General features: G+C 41.0%; 1 long non-coding RNA gene across 1 annotated transcript in view; it reads left to right on the top strand.

The window, feature by feature from the left end:
• LOC132393723 (uncharacterized) overlaps nucleotides 1-19735 on the top strand; it is a 35292-nt gene extending 15557 nt beyond the window's left edge. The window contains exons 2-3 of the long non-coding RNA XR_009512054.1: nucleotides 17492-17596; nucleotides 17821-19735. This is a non-coding gene — a long non-coding RNA (uncharacterized LOC132393723). The remainder of the gene's footprint in view (nucleotides 1-17491; nucleotides 17597-17820) is intronic.
• Nucleotides 19736-20036: the final 301 nt, after the last annotated feature.

Here is a 20036-nt window from a genome sequence, read left to right as displayed (position 1 = left end):
TGCCCCTCCTCACAGGGAGGAGTCCTCCTTTTATACCCTGTAAAAAAAAAACCTGTCACATGATCTCTACTGGCGGGAAAATGACGTCACTCCACCATCACAAGACCACTACCTTAGGTCCAGTATAGCTTCAACACCACTGTCACGTGACAAGTACAAGATACCCACGGGTACGTAACACATGAAAAGGCTTGTAAAATTCTACCGTATAACCATCAGGTCCCAGAGCTTTCCCTAAATGCATACAGAATATAACCATATAACAATTACACCACGGAAATAGGCCATCTCAGCCCTTCTAGTCCGTGCCAACGCTTATACTCACCTAGTCCCACTGGCCTGCACTCAGCCCCTAACCCTCCATTCCTTTCCTGGCCATATACCTATCCAATTTTATTTTAAATGACAATACCGAACCCGCCTCTACCACTTCTACTGGAAGCTCGTTCCACACAGCTATCACTACCTATATAGCCTTGGCTGTGTCCTCTTGTTTAATAGGTGCATCTAATATATCAACATCTTGAGTCGAAATTTGAGGTATATCTAACCTTTACAAAAATCTATTCATAGTAATAGTACTATCAGAGAATTCAGATTTATAATGATTAAAATAGAAATCCATAAATATCTTATTAATTTCATAAGGATCTAAAGTTTCAATTCTATCTGGTCTACGAATTTTTAAAATCTGTCTTCTGACCTTCCCAGCCATTAACTGGCCCGCCAAAAGCTTAGCAGATTTTTCCCCATGTATATAAATAAACTTTAGGATTTAAAAAATTGCTGTTCAATGGGAAAGGTCAGAAGCAAATCATACTGTGATTGAAGTTCGACTCTTTCTTTATATAGGTCCTCTGTAGGTTTAACTGAATAAGCTTTATCATGTCTTTAATTTTATTAATAAGCACTGACAATTCCGCTTTAGTTTTCTTTCTCAAAGCTGCTGAATATGAGATTATCTGTCCCCTAATAGAAGATTTCAACATGTCCCATATAACCAGGTTTGACATTCCTTCAGTTGTATTAAATTCAAAAAATATAGAAATTTGCTCCTTAATGAAACTAACAAAAGTTGGATCATGTAACAGTACGGGATTCAGTCTCCACTGTGAGATTTTAAAAAAGCTATCCAAAAGCTTCAGGGTTAAGTTTAAAGGCGCATGATCTGACAACGCAATGATGTCATACGCACACTCAACAACGGAGTATAACAAACGTGTGTCTAAAAAAAAGTAATCAATTCGGGATTACTTATGATGAACGTGTGAGAAAATAGAGAAATATTTATTGTTTGGGTTTTTATATCTCCCGATATCGACCAGGCCATATTCTAATAAAAAAGAATTAATACAGGCCGCCGCTTTATTAGGAAGCGACGGATTGGTTGATGACCTGTCAATCGTTGGTTTTAACCAACAATTAAAGTCACCACCCATAATCAACTTATATTCGTTCAAATTCGATAACTCAGAAAAAAGTTTCTTTTTAAAAATCAGAATTATCTACATTAGGTGCGTATACACACGCCTTTTGCCCGCATAATAAACCAGTAACGATTAAGTATCTTCCAATCGAATTAGTAATAGTATTAAAGTGTACAAAAGGGATTTGGGGGCTAAGAAAGATAGATACGCCTCTTATTTTATTATCCGACAGCGAATGGTACAAAGGTTCTTTCCAAAATTGAAAAAAATCTGTCCTCATCCTGTTTCCGTATATGATTTTCTTGCGCAAAAATATCTGCGTTGTCTTTTTAATTTCTGAAAATATCATTTTACGCTTAATGGGGTGATTCACACTGTTCCAATTCCAATATATTATATTAATTTTATTAACATCCATGTTTAAAGTTGAATTTAAGATTATATAAAAGAAATGTTACGCAAGCACAGTTTACACCAAGAGGTACGGATACAACCAGAAGGAATGACGTATTTACGAGAAAAAAATCCATCAAAAGAACTGCCCAATCAAGAAAAAAACCTACTGTAATAGCCCCCCTCCCCCCTCCCAAAAGGTGAGAAATCCAATGACCAATAGGCTGGCCACATGATAAACTAATAACCCTTGACCCTATTCTCCATTTTGCAGCTACGTATATTAAATTAAAGCAAAAATCCCACGCAAAATAGCCATAATAAAAAGTACAAAGTTCGACTACTACAATGTTATGTCTAACAGTAATAAAAACATAATCGGCAACGGCATCTTAAAATCAGCTAAAGTATCTTAATCACATATTCAAAAAAGAATAAATCCGAGCAAATAATATTACAAAGTTCTTTCTCTCGAAAAAAGAATACATGAGTATAACAAACCTAAAACTATATTAGTATTGAAACAAATAAGAGAAATAAAAAGATTAATATGCGACAGGTCCTGTGCAGACCATCAGAGTATAATACTATAAAAGTTCCCTACAGAATAGTTATGTATATACTAATAATTAATAGGGAAAAAATTTTATCAGCCACATCCCATACCAGAGACTAAAAAAAGTATAGAATAAACTTAGCTCAGAAAATTCATATACATCTCATACAACAAAATACTTCAGAATTACCTGTTGAGTAAATGGGTTAACTTTAAGATTTTATTCAGTAGGTTTAAATTTAAGATTTTTAATGTACTCCCATCCCTCCTGGGGAGAGTAGATTCTCAGTTACTGAGACTTTTCAGAAAAGATTATCAGTCTTGCTGGGTAGCGAAGAGAGGGGTATAAATCTATTTTATACATTTCACTTACGACTTCTCGGTATTTCCTTCTTTCGGCAAAGATTTCAGGAGGATAGTCTTCAACGATACGAATTTCTGCCGATTTAAAGATTAACTCGCTTTTTTCTGGCTTCTCAAAGTATGGCTTCTTTAGTTGTATAATAATGCAGGGAGAGTACAATTGGTGAGGATGTAATTCAGGTGAATGCTGAGAAAGTGCTTGAATAGGTCATGTTCATTCTCAATTCCGGTTGTAGTCTGCTGAAGTGTTTGAAGCTGGAAATCCAGATTTTTCAGAGAATCTTGAACCGTAGAGATAGCTTTTTCAAGCTTCCCATTTGAGCCTGTCAGCTTATCAATCGTGGTATTAAGCGACCCAAATTCCGACTTCATGTCTTGTATTGAAAAAAATATTCCTGCTAAAGTAACAAGTTCCTCCGCCTTCTTGGTTTGTTCCATTTGCTCCGTTTCAGGAAAAGTCTTGCCGCCTCTCAGTTCAATACCAGAATGACTTTTTTCAGCCATTGTAATTAATTTGGAAATCCTTCAGTATAAGTAATGAATCATCAAAGCTAATAGGCATCTGTCAGTGGGATATAAAGTACATAAAAAAGTGAGCCGCTAAGAATGCGACTTACCCTATGAGCTGCAAAATGGCGTATCTCCGTCAAAAATCTAATTACATTTAAAATCAAATTCCTGTTACTGAAACCCGGCACATTTTTTGCAAATGTAATTAATAGTGGAGTGTCTGGGAACTCAGTGCTCTTAATTTCTTGCAACCTGTAATGGAAATGAGATTGAGAAACCACTTAACTATAACTAATAAACTCCTTAACCCACAACTGAAACAGCAACGGCACCAATTCTCCGCTCGACGTGGATACCGAGATGGACGGATTGATGGGGAATCGGGCCATAACAATTCCAGGTCAGTGATGCACCATCAATAACTCACCCCGAGACGTAAGGCGAGATATCGGCTTTTATTGACTGGAAGAAGGAACCAGGAGTGAGTGACCATCATACTACGTCCTGGAGACTGGGGCCAAGCACCAGGCCTCAGATCGCCTTTATACAGGGGCCTGTGGGAGGAGCCAAAGGAGCAGTCAGCAGGGGGTGTGTCCAGACAGGCACACGTAGTTCACCACAGTCAGTGAATTGGGAGGAATATAAAGCACCGGGATTATACTAGGAAGATGAACTGGTTACTCCAACTTCACCTTAGCTCTTGTAAGAGTCAGACACAAAATATGCGCAACTTGTCTAAATTTTTGTACAACTCTTGCACTGAAATTGTGAGTGGCTCTTAAAAGAGCCGGTATGTTTTTGATCATCCCACTGGGAAGCTTTACTTAGAGCTGGTGTACTTGGTCACAACTTTAGTCCCTTCTGACACGGCATGTTTGACCGGCTCCCCGGGCAGCAGCAGGCGCACGGCAGTTTGGATCTTCCGGGAAGTGATGGTCGACCGCTTGTTGTAATGGGCCAGGCGGGAAGCCTCACCCCCGATGCGCTTGAAGATATCATTCACAAACAAGTTCATGATGCTCATTGCCTTGGAAGAGATGCCAGTTTCGGGGTGAACCTGTTTCATCATGAAGGGGTTTGTTCCTCTGATGTTAGTCTTAAAATACACTGGGGTTTAATACTGTGGATCTGTGACAAATAAATCAGTTCCATTTCAAATCCTGTGTCTCAGGTACCTCCTGCCTGTCACACAGCTAATGTACAATAGAGAGGCCACTCAGTCACCTGGTACCTGCTGGAGTTCCTGTTCCACACCAGAGCTTTCGAATCCATCCCTGCTGTTCACCACTCACTCACCATATAATGTTCAAGTTACAACTGGTCACCAATCTGTTGTTCACCTTGAATTTCCTCCATGACTTTCTGTAAACTGCAGAGCAATTATTCACTGAGGTTTTGTCCCAAATATTCCTCATTCCTCAGGGCTCTGGATCAAGGATGAAGACTTGTGTGGTTAAAATCTTTCTGCCCTGCTCTATTCAATGTTTTGGGTCATTTTTACAGATTTCAAAGGGTGTGCCTCGCACAACTGGACTGTTGCAATAAAGAAATCTAAAGTATGACTGCAGAATGGTGGGTAAATATTCAATGGAGCAGAAACAAGAGTGGTCAGCACAAATGAGGGCTTTGGGGCTCCGGATATGATGGAGGCTGGAGTTTACGGGGAGTAGTGGGAAGGAATCAGACCAAGAGGATGAGGCTACAATTGATAGTTCAGTAACATTTGGAAAATTGACTGAAAAGAGGTTCATGTTTGCAAAATGCTGGAGGATCTCAGTAGGTCAGGTAGCATCTATGGAAAGGAATAAAGTCAATGTTATGGGACAAGATCATGTCTAGACTGTTTATTACTGTTGGCCAGAAAGAATGACAATCTTCAAATCAGTGAATTCAAATGAATCAAGGACAGTGGAAGCAGTCTTTGTTCTTGCCCTGTGCTTGGGGGATAGATGCTGCCATTTTGTGAAGACACTCGATTCTCCATTTTGTGAGCTTGACATGCTGGACTTGATTAGTGTTTTAAAGATGGCACAAAGACTCTTCAGGTAATCTGCTGGACTGGAGGTAATTTCCAAATAAGGAGTTATTTGTGAGGTGTTCTTTGGTTGGCTATAACATGCAGGATTGTGAATGCCTGAGACGATTCAAGCTCATTGCTGACAGAAAACAAAGAGCCATGAGTCAGCAACTGTCCCTTGATGGGAAAAGGATAATAGATGGATGCTGGCTTGGACCAGAGCCAATGACCTGATGTTAAAGGCCAAACACATGACCTGTGGCCAATGACACGGGAATGCAACATTTGAATTGATAAGCAATGGATATAAAAGTGGATGCTTTGTGTGTGCCGGTCGCGGTAACTTCAAAGAATAACCATCGCAGATACAAGCGAGAAGAACCCTGCGTGAAGCACGTGGAGAGTGAATCGGGACCACGAGGAACAAGGAGCGCCTGGCCAGCGTAAATTCCTCTGCCCGGTTAATACCTTTGCTATTCTTTGACTATCCAGGAGAGTCAGGGATCCTTAGCAGGTGTACACACAAGGTATTTAGTGTATGAATTCATGTATTTGTTAGTTTGAACAATAAAGGTAATTGTCAGTAGATACAGATCTCTCTGTGCCTCACTCAGAATCATTGGAATAGGTAGAAGCGGTATCTCTCTCTCTCTTTTTCCAACATTACTCTGCTGAGATGCTGCCTGACCTGCTGAGTTCCTGCAGCACTTTGTGTGTGTTATTTTACAGTTTATTCCCAGCATCTGCTGAACCTCGAGTTTCCTATCTATGTTTCTAAGTGAGTGGGACTTTGACAGTTTTCATATGAAATGCTGTTGACATTAAGTAATAAACAAGAGAAAATCTGCTGACGCTGGAAATCTAAGCAACAGACACAAAATCCTGGAGGATCTCGGCAGGCCAAGCAGCATTTATGGATAGAAGTACAGTCGACGTTTCAGGCTGAGACCCTTTGGAAAAAGCCTTATAAAACTCTCCAGAGAATCAAGTCCTGGGGATTTCCCAGAATGCTCGAATAACCTGAGCAATTTCCTCCTGGGAAATGGGTTGATCCAATTGCCTACAGTCATCCATTGAAAGATTAGGAATGTTTAATTGACCTAAAAAATTATTCATTGCAATATTATCAGTGAGTCAGAACTAAACAATTTGGAATAAATTTCCCTAAAAGTGTCATTAATTTCAAAATGATCAGTTGTCATATCCCCATTAATTTTATGTAATTCTTTAATTTGCTGCTTGGCTATAAATGGCTTCAATTGATTAGCCAGTAGCTTACCAGTTTTATCTCCGTGAATATAAAATTGACTTCTTTCTTTTAAAAGCTGGCTTTCAATTGGATACGTTAAAAGGAGATTATATTTAGTTTTGGTTTCAATATGTCTCAATGTTTCAGGATCAGGTACCGAAGCATATTTACGATACAGTTGTTTTAACTGATTAGCTAGTACATTTCTCTCTTTGTTAGCTTTTTAAATGATGTTTGCAGTATAAGAAATAATCTGACCCCAGATATATGCTTTAAAAGTATCCCACACTCAGGTGGGAGGAACAACACCTTGTATTCTGTCTTGGTAGCCTTAAATTTGATTGCATGAACATCAAAATCTTTATCTTCCAGTCATGCTCTCCCCTCCTTCATCATTTCCCATCCCCTTTTCCCTCTCACCTTATCTCCTTGCCTGCCCATTCTCCCCCCTTTTCTTTCTTCCATGACCTTCTGCTCTCTCCTATCAGACTCCCTCTTCTCCAGCCCTGTATCTCTTTCACCAATGAACTTCCCAACTCATTGCTTCATTCTTCCCCCTCTCTGTTTAACCTGTCACATCGTGTTTCTCTCTCCTTTCTCCCAGCTGTTAAATTTACTCATCTTTTTAAACTCCAGTCCTTGCTTATACCACATTCATGTTCTACCCTTACAGATTCCTTCAAGGTAGGAAGATTACCAACTCTTTTTACAAAGCTTCCATTTCGCTTATTCTCAAAAAGAATAAGAATCCTACTGAATGTTCTTTGTATAGACCTAATGATACTAAAATTTTATCTGAAGTGTTGGCTCACAGACTTGAAAATATTATATCTTCTATAGTTTTGGATGATCAGACAGGATTTATTAAAAATTGATTTTATTAAAAATCAACATTCCCATTTTAATATACGATGTTTGTTAAATGTTATGCATTCTCCATCTAAGGAAGTATCAGAATGTGTGTTATCTTTGGATGTGGAGAAGGCCTTTGACAGAGTTGAATGGAATCAACTTTTTACATCCTCAGAAAATTTAAATCATGGACCTAATTTTATTCATTGGATTAAATTACTTTGTTTATTTCCCTCCGCTCAGGTTCTGATTAATCTTCGGAATTCTAAACCCTAGAACTAGACAAGGTTGTCCTTTGAGCCCCCTGCTTTTTGATTTGGCATTAGAACCCTTAACAATTGCTTTTTGAGAGTCTATAGAGATTACTGGTATCTTAAGGAGAGGTACTATTCATAAAGTGTCGCTCTATGCTGATGATTTATTGCTTTTTATATCTAATGTTACAACATCTTTACCACTTGTGTTCCATTTACTGACTACCTTTAGTCAGTTCTCAGGATAAAAATTAAATTTACAAAAGAATGAACAGTTTCCTTTAAACAATTTAATGCTATCTGATATTAACCTTCCCTTTAAAATTTTAAGAAAACGAATTATGTATTTAGGAGTAATAATCACTAAGAATTATAAAGATTTATTTAAGGAAAAATGTTAAACTTTATTGAATTATGTTTAAAAAAAGCACTTTCTAATTGGTCACCTCTCTCTTTACCATTGATTGGCCAAATTAATTCTATTAAAATGAATATCTTACGTAAATTTATATCCCTTTTTCAAGCTGTGCCTGTTTTTATTCCTAAATCTTTTTTTTTGACTCCTTAGATTAAATTCTTTCTTCCGATGTATGGAAGAATAAAAAATCTCGAATAAATAAAGTTCACCTTCAAAAAACCAAACAGAATTGAGGCTTTGCCTTACCCAATTTTAGATTATATTATTGGGCAGTTAATATACAAAATATTACGTTCTGGATATATTACATTAACCATGAGAATTGCCCTGTATTAGTGGTTGCCAACCTGTTGATTGCGATTGACTGGTCAATCTTTGAGACTTTCCCAGTAGATCCTGAAAAAAAAATGAAAAATAAATACACAAATACTGTTGAGAAATTGTTTCTGGTTTGCGGGCTTTTAGTTACGTTCAGTGTGCATGTGTGTAGCTCCCCTGCAGTACACAGTGTACTTCAGTAGTCCCCAACCACTGGGCCGCGAGGAAACAATATGAGTCAGCTGCACCTTTCCTCATTCCCTGTCATGCCCACTGCTGAATTTGAATACACGCATTGTCATCAGTCGCCTACACACGGTGATAACCTTGCGGCAGGGATCAATGGTTGGCCTCGGGCGTCCGACAGGAAGTGCCATTGCAAATAGCCTGGAGCGCGGACAGATGGGCGCCACCTCTAAACTTGTTTACCACACTGAATGTTTGTGGGGGAACCTAGTGCTAAAATATTCACAGATGACCTCAGCTTTTTGTAAGTATCAGAGCAGCTACCACGTTGCGATCTACTGAAGCAAACTTTGGTCGGCCGATAGATCCTACAAGGGGGGTGGGCACATGCTGTCACACCCCTTGCTTGGTCAGTCGCTCTCTCTGGACTGCGACCGCCGGGGCCTCAGTACGGGGATCACCGGCTCTGACCTTGTCCTCTCACCCCACTCATGACCAGCCACATCTGGCCAAGGCATCTGGCGGGCAGTTTGGGCCGGGAACTGCTTCGGCACCTTGAGTCCAAGCACCCTGCACTTAAAGACAAATGCTTTGAGATTTTTCAGCGGAAAAAACGTGAGCAAGTGGGACAGAAGCTAAGTGCCGAGAGCCGCGAAAACTAAATTGCGGAATAGACTGGACATAAGGAACCTGCTTTGAGTATCGGTGTATTCCGGTCAGCCAGTTCGCAAAAATATTGTCAATATTAAACAGGTCCGAGGTGCAAAAAAGGGTTGGTACCCTTGGTGTTTATACATTATTTCTACTTCTGTGTTGCAGGGTTTTACTTCCGGTCTTTTCTGCCCCGGTGCACATGCGTGGGCATCTGGGGTTAATCTCACCTTTCACTAAGACAAAGGTAGGGAATCTTGGGCTTAAAAAGGTTGGTGACCACTACCCTATATGGGTTTTTTTGGAAGTCAATTCTGTTATGAAATTTTCCATTATTTCTTTACTTGAATCCTTGCTTTATCTTTAAATAAACTAACTGACAATGTGGTGGTCAAACATACTTTGAGGATTTGGTTACAGTTTAGAAAACATTTTGGTTTATTGAGATTCTCCCTCGAGTCCCATCCTTTCTAATTGTGTTTTTTTTTAAACCGTCTTTAATGGACCAATCTTTTAAAGAATGGGATAGATTGGTTATTAAACGATTTCAGGATTTGTTTGATGGAGGGGATTTTTCTTCTTTTGTGAACTTTCAATTAAATTTAACATTTCCAATACTCACTTCATTTGATATTTACAGATTAGGGATTTTTAAAGATACCAACTACATACATTTCCTACAAGCCCAGTTAAGAAGATAATAGATACAATTTTTAATCTGAAACCCTTCGACAATGGTTCAATATCTCACATTTATGGTCTGCTGTTGGAACTGAGAAAGACCTCTTCAGATAAAATTAAAGGAGACTGGGAAAAGGATTTACAGATTGTCATATCTGAAGAGAACTGGAAGACTATTTTAAAATTGATTAATTCTTCATCATTGTGTGCTCATCATTCTTTATTACAATCCTGAGTGGTATACAGAGTTCATATGTCTAAAGGCAAGCTCTCTCATTTCTACGTAGATATTTCCCTACTGTGATGGATGTACTAATGGAATGGCCACACTAATTCATATGTTTTGGGCATGTCCGAGCCTTGTAAAATTTTGAATAGATGAATTTCAAAAGTTTTCTGTACTCTTCAATTGTTAATTTTAAACCCAATCCCTTGACTGCCATGTTTGGAATTGCTGAGGATAGTATTCCAAAACTGAAGCAATCTAATTTGCGGGAATTGGCCTTTATGTCTCTTATGGCTAGGAGGGTGATCTTGCTCAAGTGGAAGGAGGCTGCCCCGCACACGCATGTTCAGTGGCTATCTGAAGTCATGTTGTGCCTTGATCTGGAGAAGATTCATTATTCGATTTCTGATTCAAAACATGATTTTCTATTGTTATGGGGACCCTTTCTGAGTTATTTTCAGTATAGGCAAGAGTCATCAAACATGCTCATAGATTAACCCTTTTATTGCCAGGATCATTTTTGTGAAAGGACAGGAAGGGAGGCTAAAGAGGAGGGGGCGTGGCAGTGTTGATCGGAGATAGTGTCACAGCTGCAGAAAAGGAGGAAGACATGGTGGGATTGTCTACAGAGTCTCTGTGGGTGGAAGTTAGGAACAGGAAGGGGTCAATAAATCTACTGGGTGTTTTTTATAGACCACCCAATAGTAACAGGGACATCAAGGAGCGGATAGGGAGACAGATTCTGGGTAAGTGTAATAGGGTTGTCATGGAGGGAACTAATCAAGTGTGACAGTGGAAAAGTGTGTATGGAACCAGAGGAGAAAGCTGAGGTACTTAATGAGTGCTTTGCTTTAGGATTCACTATGGAAAAGCATCTCGGCAATTGTAAGGATGAATTACAGTGGACTGAAAGGCTTGTACATGTAGATATCAGGTCCACAATACCTTATCCGAAATTCTGAAATCAAAAAAGCTCCGAAAACTGAGGTTTTTTTCACCAAAAGCTGATGTCACTCAGGTGTGACGTGGCAGCACCAGCAGAGGCAGCCAGACATCAGTAGTGGCTCAGCGCTCGTACTGGTTACATTTGCATTTGCTGTTTGCTGATATTTTGTGTTCACTGTTGACTTTGTGTTTAATTTCACTGTGAAAATGTCAAAAAGAGCTGCAGATACCCCTATGGGTAACAATGAGAAAAAGAGAAGGAAGCATCTATCATTATCAATAACGCAGAAAGTGGAGTTATTGCAGAAGCTTGATCATGGTATGTCCATGCAGCTTCTTACTGAAGACTGTGGTGTCGGAACTACCACTGTATATGATTCAAAGAAACAGAAAGACCAGTTACTGAAGTTTAATAGTGATAGTAACATTCTACATTTATTCCAATAAGTCATTTACCATGTCTTTGATTCAGTTTGTTTGAAGCTGTATATTTTTATGTTTTATTGAATGTTTTTGTTGGAAATAATTTTTTTCCTGTTATTATTCCCTAAATAATACAGTATAACAATTATTTACATAGCATTTACACTGTATTAGGTATTATAAATAATCTAGAGATGATTTAAAGTATATGTGAGGATGTGCGCAGCTCTGGAGCTTCGCCGGGTCCTAAAGTCCACCCACACTGAGACAGGTCAAATAAGGAACTTGAGCATACGTGTTCTTTGGTATCCACAAGGGTCCCGGAACCAATAAGGAGGGATTCTGAAATCTGAAAAGTTCTGAATTCTGAAATGCAACTGGCCCCAAGGATTTCAGATAAGGGTGGTGGACCTGTACTAAGAAAGAGGATGTACAGTAGCTTCTGGAAAGCATCAAGTTGGATAAGTCACCGGGACCAGATGAAATGTACCACAGGCTACTGTGGGTGGTGAAGGAGATGATTGCTGAGCCTCTGGCGATGATCTTTGCATCATCAATGGGGATAGGAGAGGTTCTGAAGGATTGGAGGGTTGTGGAGGTTGTTCCATTGTTCAAGAAAGGGAGTAGAGATAACCCAGGAAATTGTAGACCACTGAGTCTTACTGCAGTGGTTGGTAAGTTTGATAGTGAAGATCCTGAGAGGCAGGATTTATGAACATTTGGAGAGGCATAATATGATTAGGTATAGTCAGCATGATATTCAAAGGCCTTATGAGCCTGATTGAATTTTTTGAGGATGTGACTAAACACATTGATGGTAACACTGCAGATGTAGTGTATATGGATTTCAGCAAGGCATTTAACAAGATACCCCATGCAAGGCTTATTGAGAAAGTAAGGAGGCATGGGATCCAAGGGGACATTGCTTTGTGGATTCAGAACTGGCTTGCCCAGAGAAGGTATAAAGTGGTTGTAGACACGTCATATTGTGCATGGAGGTTGGTAACCAGTGGTGTGCCTCAGGGATTTGTTCTGAGACCCCTACTTGTGATTTTTATAAGTGACTTGGATGAAGAAGTGGAGGGATGAGTTAGTAAATTTGGTGATGATGCAAAGGCATATAAGATGATGAGAAGCATTGATTGTACAGATAGTTAGAGGCTTTTTCCCAGGGCTGAAATGGTTGGCATGAGAGGACACAGTTTTAAGGTGCTTGTAAGTAGGTACAGAGGAGATATCAGGGGTAAGTTTTTTACGCAGTGAGTGGTGAATATGTGGAATGGGCTGCCGGTGACGGTGGTGGATTCAGATATTATAGGGTCTTTTGCATTTCAGATATTTGGATTTTTTTCTCCTTTTAGAAAATATTCTGTACATTTATTTCTACTCCCAAAGTGTCTGATCTTGCATTTTCCAACATTGTATTTGATTTGTCATTCTCTTGCCCATTCTCCTGATCTGTCATCGTTCTCCTAAACTATCAAAGTACTTCTGCATAACACTGAGTTCTGTATTTGCTACCCTTATTGATTCTGCATCCCTCATGCCCTGACACTCACCCTGCTGGCTGCAGTTATGTCTTATCATCTGCCTGCCCTTCCTGACAGTGTGACTGCATGCTATCTTTGTTTTCTTTACCATCTGTCCTAGCCTGAGTTGTTTCATGCCGGTTCCTACACCCCTGCCAAATTAGTTTAAACCTTCCCCAACTACTCTAACAAACAGCAGTATGCCCACAAGAAAGCTAATCTCAGGGTTGCATATGGTGACAGAAATATATATATTTTGATAATACATTTACTTTCAGCTTTGAACTTTGTAGTAGAGAGCCAGGTGTTGTACTGGTCTGTATCCTCACTGGCTGATACTGTGCTCTGGCAGCTCAGCGTGCTTGAAATACAGGGTCAGTGTTTTTTTTTACAGAAGTGTGTCCTTATTACACAATTGATCTTGTCCACCCTGGAGCTTAGGAGATTCATTGGTGACCAGAATGATTTTTTTCAGACTATAATGTGAAGAGAATCATTCTGTGATGGTCTAAGCTATTTGACCCATCAACTTAATACCAACTCCTGTTACAACGTTTCCGCAGTCCCATTCCCTACTCTGTTCCCACAGCTCTGCAGGTCATTTCCCCTGAAGGACCTGTCTAATTCGTCTTTGAACACTGGTTGTTCCCGCCACCACTCTGGTGAGTCCCATATTTCCCAAGGTGAAGTCAAGAATGTCCCCCTCCCTGGTGGACCACATACTGTTTCAGGAAACCTTCCTGAACACACTTAATCCCATCCAAGTCTCAGGTAGTAAGGGAGTGCCAGTCACTCTACCAAAGCTACTCTGTTATTTTTACATCAGCCCATCTGCCTTAACTGTTCCACACCCTGCACTGATACAATCACACTTCAGCCCCTCAGTGCCATGGTGCTCATTAACTTGGCCTAACTATGCACTGGTGTACTGGGCCAATTGGCATCAACACGGATGATGCCATCTGACAGTAAACTGATTAGAAAGGCTGGCTCTGTTTTAGGAGTCATACTGGACACACTGGAGACTGTGGGAGAACAAAGGACCATACAGAAAATCCTGCCAATTCTGGACAATATTTCTCACCCTCTGTATGCCACCTTTGCTGAACATAGGAGCATGTAAGACAAGTGTGCTGCTCCAAAGAGTGCTGTATGAATTCATTCTGACACTGGGCCATTAGGCTCTCTAATGAGTCAACCAATAGCCGGGGAAGTGATGACACACCCCACCCCTCATGTTAGACTGTTGGAGGTAACTTACTTGTTATTCTTTCTTTTGCTTCTCTTCTGATATTTGTATATCTGTGCACTTGTAATGCTACTGAGACACTGTAATTTATCCATTTGGACTTACTTTCTGTGGTAATCCACGTCTGTCAATGCCACTTACAGACCTCTTTGTCTTCACATCACCTGTCCTGAAAGAGAGCCCAATGATCCAAGTCACTAAAACCCTCCATCCTGCACCAGCTTGTTAGCCACATGTACAACTGTACCACCTTTTTATTTCTTCCCTCGCTAGCAGCTGGCACTGGGATTCCTCCCCACCCCCACCACAGAGTTTCTACTTAACATTTTGCCCAGCTCCCTAAGTTCTCTTTGCATGACTGTCTCTTTTGTTAGAGCCAGTATGGACCACGACCTCTGGCTGCTCACCCTACCCTTTCAAAATGGCCTGTACTTGTTCAGTTACATCCTTGGCCCTGGTACCAGGGAAGTAATGCACTATCCTGCAGTCTCTCTCCTTGCCACAGATGAACCTGTCTGTGATTTCCCCCCACCAACCCCTGGCTAAAGACTCCCTTTTGTCACTGAGGCTCACCGAAAACACAGAACAGTTCAGCACAGGAACAGGCCCTTCTTCCCATGATGTCTGTGCTGAACACGATGCCAAATGAAACTAAATCTCTTCAGCCTGCTTCTTCATGTGCAATCTCTTCATCTGCTTCAATCCTCTGAATATTCATGGGTTTATCTACAACCCTGTTAAATGTTATTATCATATCTGTTTCCACCACTCCCCATGGCAGCCTATACCCGGCCCTCACCCTGCTCTAATGTCCTCCTTTAAATTCTCACCCTGGCATTTTAAAGCTGCACCTTCTCGTATTTGATATTTCTACCCAGAGAAAGTGATTCTGACTGTCTAACTTCTCTGCACCTCTCTTAGTTTTATAAACCTGCCATTTCTCGCGTCAGCCTCCTTCACTCCAGGGAAAACAGTCCCAGTCGGGCTGATCTTTCCTTGTAACTCAGGCCTCCAGTCCAGGTAACATTCCTGTGAATCGTTTCTGTGCCTTTCCATCTTAATCACATCCTTCCTCTGTGTGGTGACCAGAACTGCACAGAGCACTGCCAGTGTGCTTTAATTATTGATTTGTACAACTGTAGTGTGATGTCCCAACTCCTCTCAGAGCCTTTGCCGATGAAGGCAAGCATGTCATGCACCTTCTTCACCACCTTGTCTACCTGTGTTGGCACTTTCAAGGAATTACGTACCTGTGCCCCAGGTTTCTCTTTTCATCAACTCTCCTCAGGGCCCTGCCGTTCACTGGGCATGTCCTGGCCAGCTTGAACTTACCAAAATCCATCATTGTGCACTTGTGCGACACAGAAACAACACTTCTCTGTTTCTCTGCACCAACATCCCAGCAATAAATGTCAATGGACCATTCACCTCTGAACCTTGGTCATATATAAACCACTCATTGCAACTGTCTCTATTTTGTTGTACGGGTCAACACCACGACCCCTCTCTATTTCTCTCATTTACAATTTATCTCCACATAAATAATCTGACTTTTGAATCCTCCTGCCACTCTACATGCCATCACATTTTACCACCTTAAACTCCATTTACCAAGTACTCTACTCACCAGCTTCTTCTTACTTGTTGGAGATCAATCACAACATGCCCCCCCCCCACCACATTCCCTATCATTGACAACCATGGATTCCTCCCTCCTCCGGGTCATTAAAATCAATAATAAATCATTGGTGATCTGGAACTGGCTGCTGGGACACTCCTCTAGTTATGTCATCCCACTCTGTATCAGACCTGTTATTCTGTCTCAGTATGATAACTGGTTTTCAGTCAGAATTAACACACTTCCTTCCCAGTACTGAGTTCTGGTCTTGGGCACCAGTCTTACATGTGGCACATTGGTAAATGGCCCCTGAAAATCCAAAAACACCACTTCTCTAACTTCTCCTGTAAAGTCTCAAATCTCTGGTATGTTTGTCAAACGTGACTTAACATTCAATAAGCCAGGTTACAGGGACAAAAACCTGGTTCCAGATGGACAAGGTGGTGAAGAGGCTTTTGGAACACTAGCCTTCAGTCAGGGTGCCAAATATAGAAGCTGGGATGAAATGGTGCAGTTGTATGACTAGTTGGTTTGGCTGCATTTTGCAAATAGTGTTCAGTTTTAGAGTCCTTGCTGTATTACAGACTCCATTGAGCTGGAAAGAGTGCAGAGGAGATATATGGGGATGTTACTGGATCTTGGAAGTGTCAAACGTTCCTTATAATTATTATCAAGGTGCAAAAACACACAGTACTACGGAAGGTAAAGCAACAGCATTTTTATTAGTAGCTCCCTACTAGAGAGAGAACACTTCTCGGGCACACACAGGGTCCTTAACAGTGGTCTCTCTCTCCGCACACAGATACAGAGTCTTTTTTTATACCCTTCTGTCACGTAGCAGGAAACAATTTTCTAGGTACCCCCACAGTCATATGCCTAGCAACAGTGGTATTTTAAGACAAAGACCCTTCGGTTGCCTTAATAGGCCAAAGGTCATCAACCATAGACAATGTGCATGATGAGATAATCTCTCGTAGTTCCACATTTTTTAGACAGTTTTACCACATCCCGTTCTGCAGGTGCACAAGCCAGCAGAGCTTAGCTTGAAGTCTATTTTTTTTACATGTCAGCAGAACAAATTAACCCTTTACAGCCTCAGAAGCACTGATTTGTGGTACGCGTTTTGGGCAATTTTCCCTGGGATGTTGGAGAATGTGATGATATTGCAGAGGTGTATAAAATTATTAGAGGCCTGGGTTGGGTCAAAGATAACAATCTTTGCAGGGTTGGGGAATCAAGAACTGGAGGACATTGGTTTAAGACAAGATTTAATAGGAACCTGAAGGGCAACCTTTACAGGCTGGTCAGTAAATGGAATGAGCAGTCAGGGGGAGTGGCTGAGTCAGGTACATTAAAAAGGTACTTGGACAGGTAGATGGAAAGGAAAGGTTTTTAAGGATATTGGCCAAATGGAGGGAAATGGGACAAGGAGGAGGATAGCCTTGTTCATAATGTGGTGGTGATGGGGTACAGACCACAAGCTCAGATGGGAACTTTGGTCAGCGTGGACTATTTGAGCTGAAGGGCTTATTTCTGTGCTGTATGAATCTGACTGTAAACCCTGTTGACTTAGTTCAGTGATATTAAACTTTTCTAAATGACTTGCTATTTTTTCATATGTTATAGACTCCAGTACCTGAAGTGAAGTTAACTGGACTACAGTTACCTGCTTTATCTTCCACGCTTCTTCAACAATAGTTTTCAACTCCACTGGGAGTTTTCTGTAACACAGTGAGTTTTGACAGATTTCAATCTCTCTACTTTCTCTCCAGACTTTAGTGCAGGTCGTTGGGACCTAGTAATGTTTGCTTTTAGTCCCATTAGTTTCTGCCTCTTGATGGCAATCATTACACATTATTGCACAATGTTAAAATGCCACCATCAGATATCTGTGGGATGTTTGCTGTGTCCCCATTGTGAACACTAATTCAGTGTCGGTCCTATGTTCAATGCAGACTGTTAATCCTGTGACATCGTTGGTGCCTGACTCCATCGGTTTCTGCCTTTGCTCTGGATTCATCAACTGTGTGGAGAGCAGGAGCTCCTGCATGGGCAACTGCTTGTTTTACGTTTCATTCTACCCTGACTTGCATATTGACATTGACAGCGATATCCATGGTTGATCCTGACCAGTGGAGGGCCATCACCAACATGTCTGTACATGGCCTCCTCTCCTGCTACAATGAGGCCAAGCACAGGTTAGATGAGCAACACATCATACTCTGACTGTGTGGCCTCCAATCTTGATGGCATGAACATTGATTTCTCCAAATTCTGGATATCACTACCCTGTTTCTTCCCCACTTCTTGTCCCCCATTCTGATGCCATTTAACCCCTTCACCTCCTCATGCACCCTCATGACACGCCCATCATATCCGTCTGGTTCTCCACTTCATTCGTGTCATCCCATGATCCAGCGTCTCTCCTATTTGATTCCTTTCTCTTCATCTCTGCCTTTTCTGCCTGTCACCCAGCTCCTCACATCATCATCCCTCCACAAACCACATGTCCCCCCCCCCACTCACGTCCTCCTCCCCCTCCCCCACCCAGTCCTCTCCCACTCCCCCACCACCTTGTTCTGGCTTTTGTCCCTTTCTTTCTCATCGTGTTGAAGGATCTCAGCCCGAAATGTCGACTGTTTGCACAGTTCCTCCAGCACTGTGTACACGTTTGCTTCAGTCTATGTATTGATTAAACTAGTCAAACTGGTACAGTGGAAGAGGAATTTGTGGAGTGGTCAGAGACAGTTTCTTACGACAGTTTCTTATGATAGTTTCTTACAGCAGTGTCTTACTCAGGAACAGGCCATTTCAGATGTAATCTGTGTAGTGAGGTGGGATTAAAGAGAGATCTTGTGCTGAAGGATCCCTGAAGAAGTGATCACAATGTGGGAGATCTCCAGAGCACAGATTGAGGGTGAACACCAGAGCCCAGGTTTCAGATCAGTTTTACTTCCACTGGATGAGCTGCCAAGCATGGCTGACGAACCGATCTGCCCATAGTGGTTGGCTATATGACACTAGTAAAGAGATATGCACCTTCCCCTGTCATTAGAAACAGTTCTGTTGGGCTTAATAGCTAAACCATATGTAAAAGTCCAGAGCTGGATCTGGTTGACAGAGGCAATTTGAGGCAGAACTCCATTGGCAGCATTTAATGGGAAGTAGGAGCTTGTCCCATTACCACCCGATCAATGGTTAAGACAGCTGTAAGTGATCGATATGTTGGTATGTGCATGGGAAACTCAATTGGAATTAGTTGTCACCAGCAGATCGTGGTTGTTGCAGCTCACAGAGCAAAGGTGCTCGATGCAGTGGTACCCCAATCATATCAATCACAGTTCCATTCTCATCTCTCTTTGATATTTCTGCTTTTGTGCATTATCCTAATGGGAGAAACACCTGAGGATCTTGAGACCACTCCTCCACATGTCTTCTTTCCCTCACCCTTTCACCATCACTGTCCCTACCTGATGTGCATATGAAAATTATTCATGCCCCTTGGAAGTTTTCATGTTTTATTGTTTTACAATATTGAATCACAGTGGATTGAATTTTGCTTTTTTTATTGATCAACAGAAAAAGGCTCTTCTGTCAAGTGAAAATGGATCTCTGCAAAGTGCTGTAAACTAATTACAGATATAAAACACAAAATAATTGTCTGAATAAGTATTCACCCCCTTAAATATGACACACCAAATCATCACTGGTTCAGGCAATTAGTTTTAGGAGTTACATTACTTGGGAGTGTGGAGGAGCAGAGGGATCTGGGGGTACATGTTCACTGATCTCTGGAAGTTGCCACACAGATAGATTCAGTGGTGGAGGCAGATACACAGGTGAAATTTAAGAGAATACCAGACAGGTATATGGAGGAATTTAAAGTGGAGGGTTATATGGGGGGCAGGGTTTAAGGGTTGGCATAACATTGTGGGCCGAATGGCCTGTACTGTGCTGTATTGTTCTTATTAAATGGAGATCACCATGTGCTGTCAATGTGTTTCAATTGATTGTAATAAAATTACACTACTGTTTGTAGTCACTATCCTGGCAAAAACTACACCATAAAGACAAAAGAACACCCCAAGCAGCTCTGCAAAAGGCTTATGGAAAAGCACAAGTCAGGAGATGGTTACAAGTAAGTTTCCAAGTCACTGAATACCCTTGGAGT

This window comes from Hypanus sabinus, chromosome 5 (genome assembly GCF_030144855.1).
Source record: "Hypanus sabinus isolate sHypSab1 chromosome 5, sHypSab1.hap1, whole genome shotgun sequence".
Taxonomy (NCBI): domain Eukaryota; kingdom Metazoa; phylum Chordata; class Chondrichthyes; order Myliobatiformes; family Dasyatidae; genus Hypanus; species Hypanus sabinus.
The sequence above is the reverse complement of the archived record's forward strand: the minus strand, read 5'-3'. Positions and strand labels throughout refer to the sequence as shown.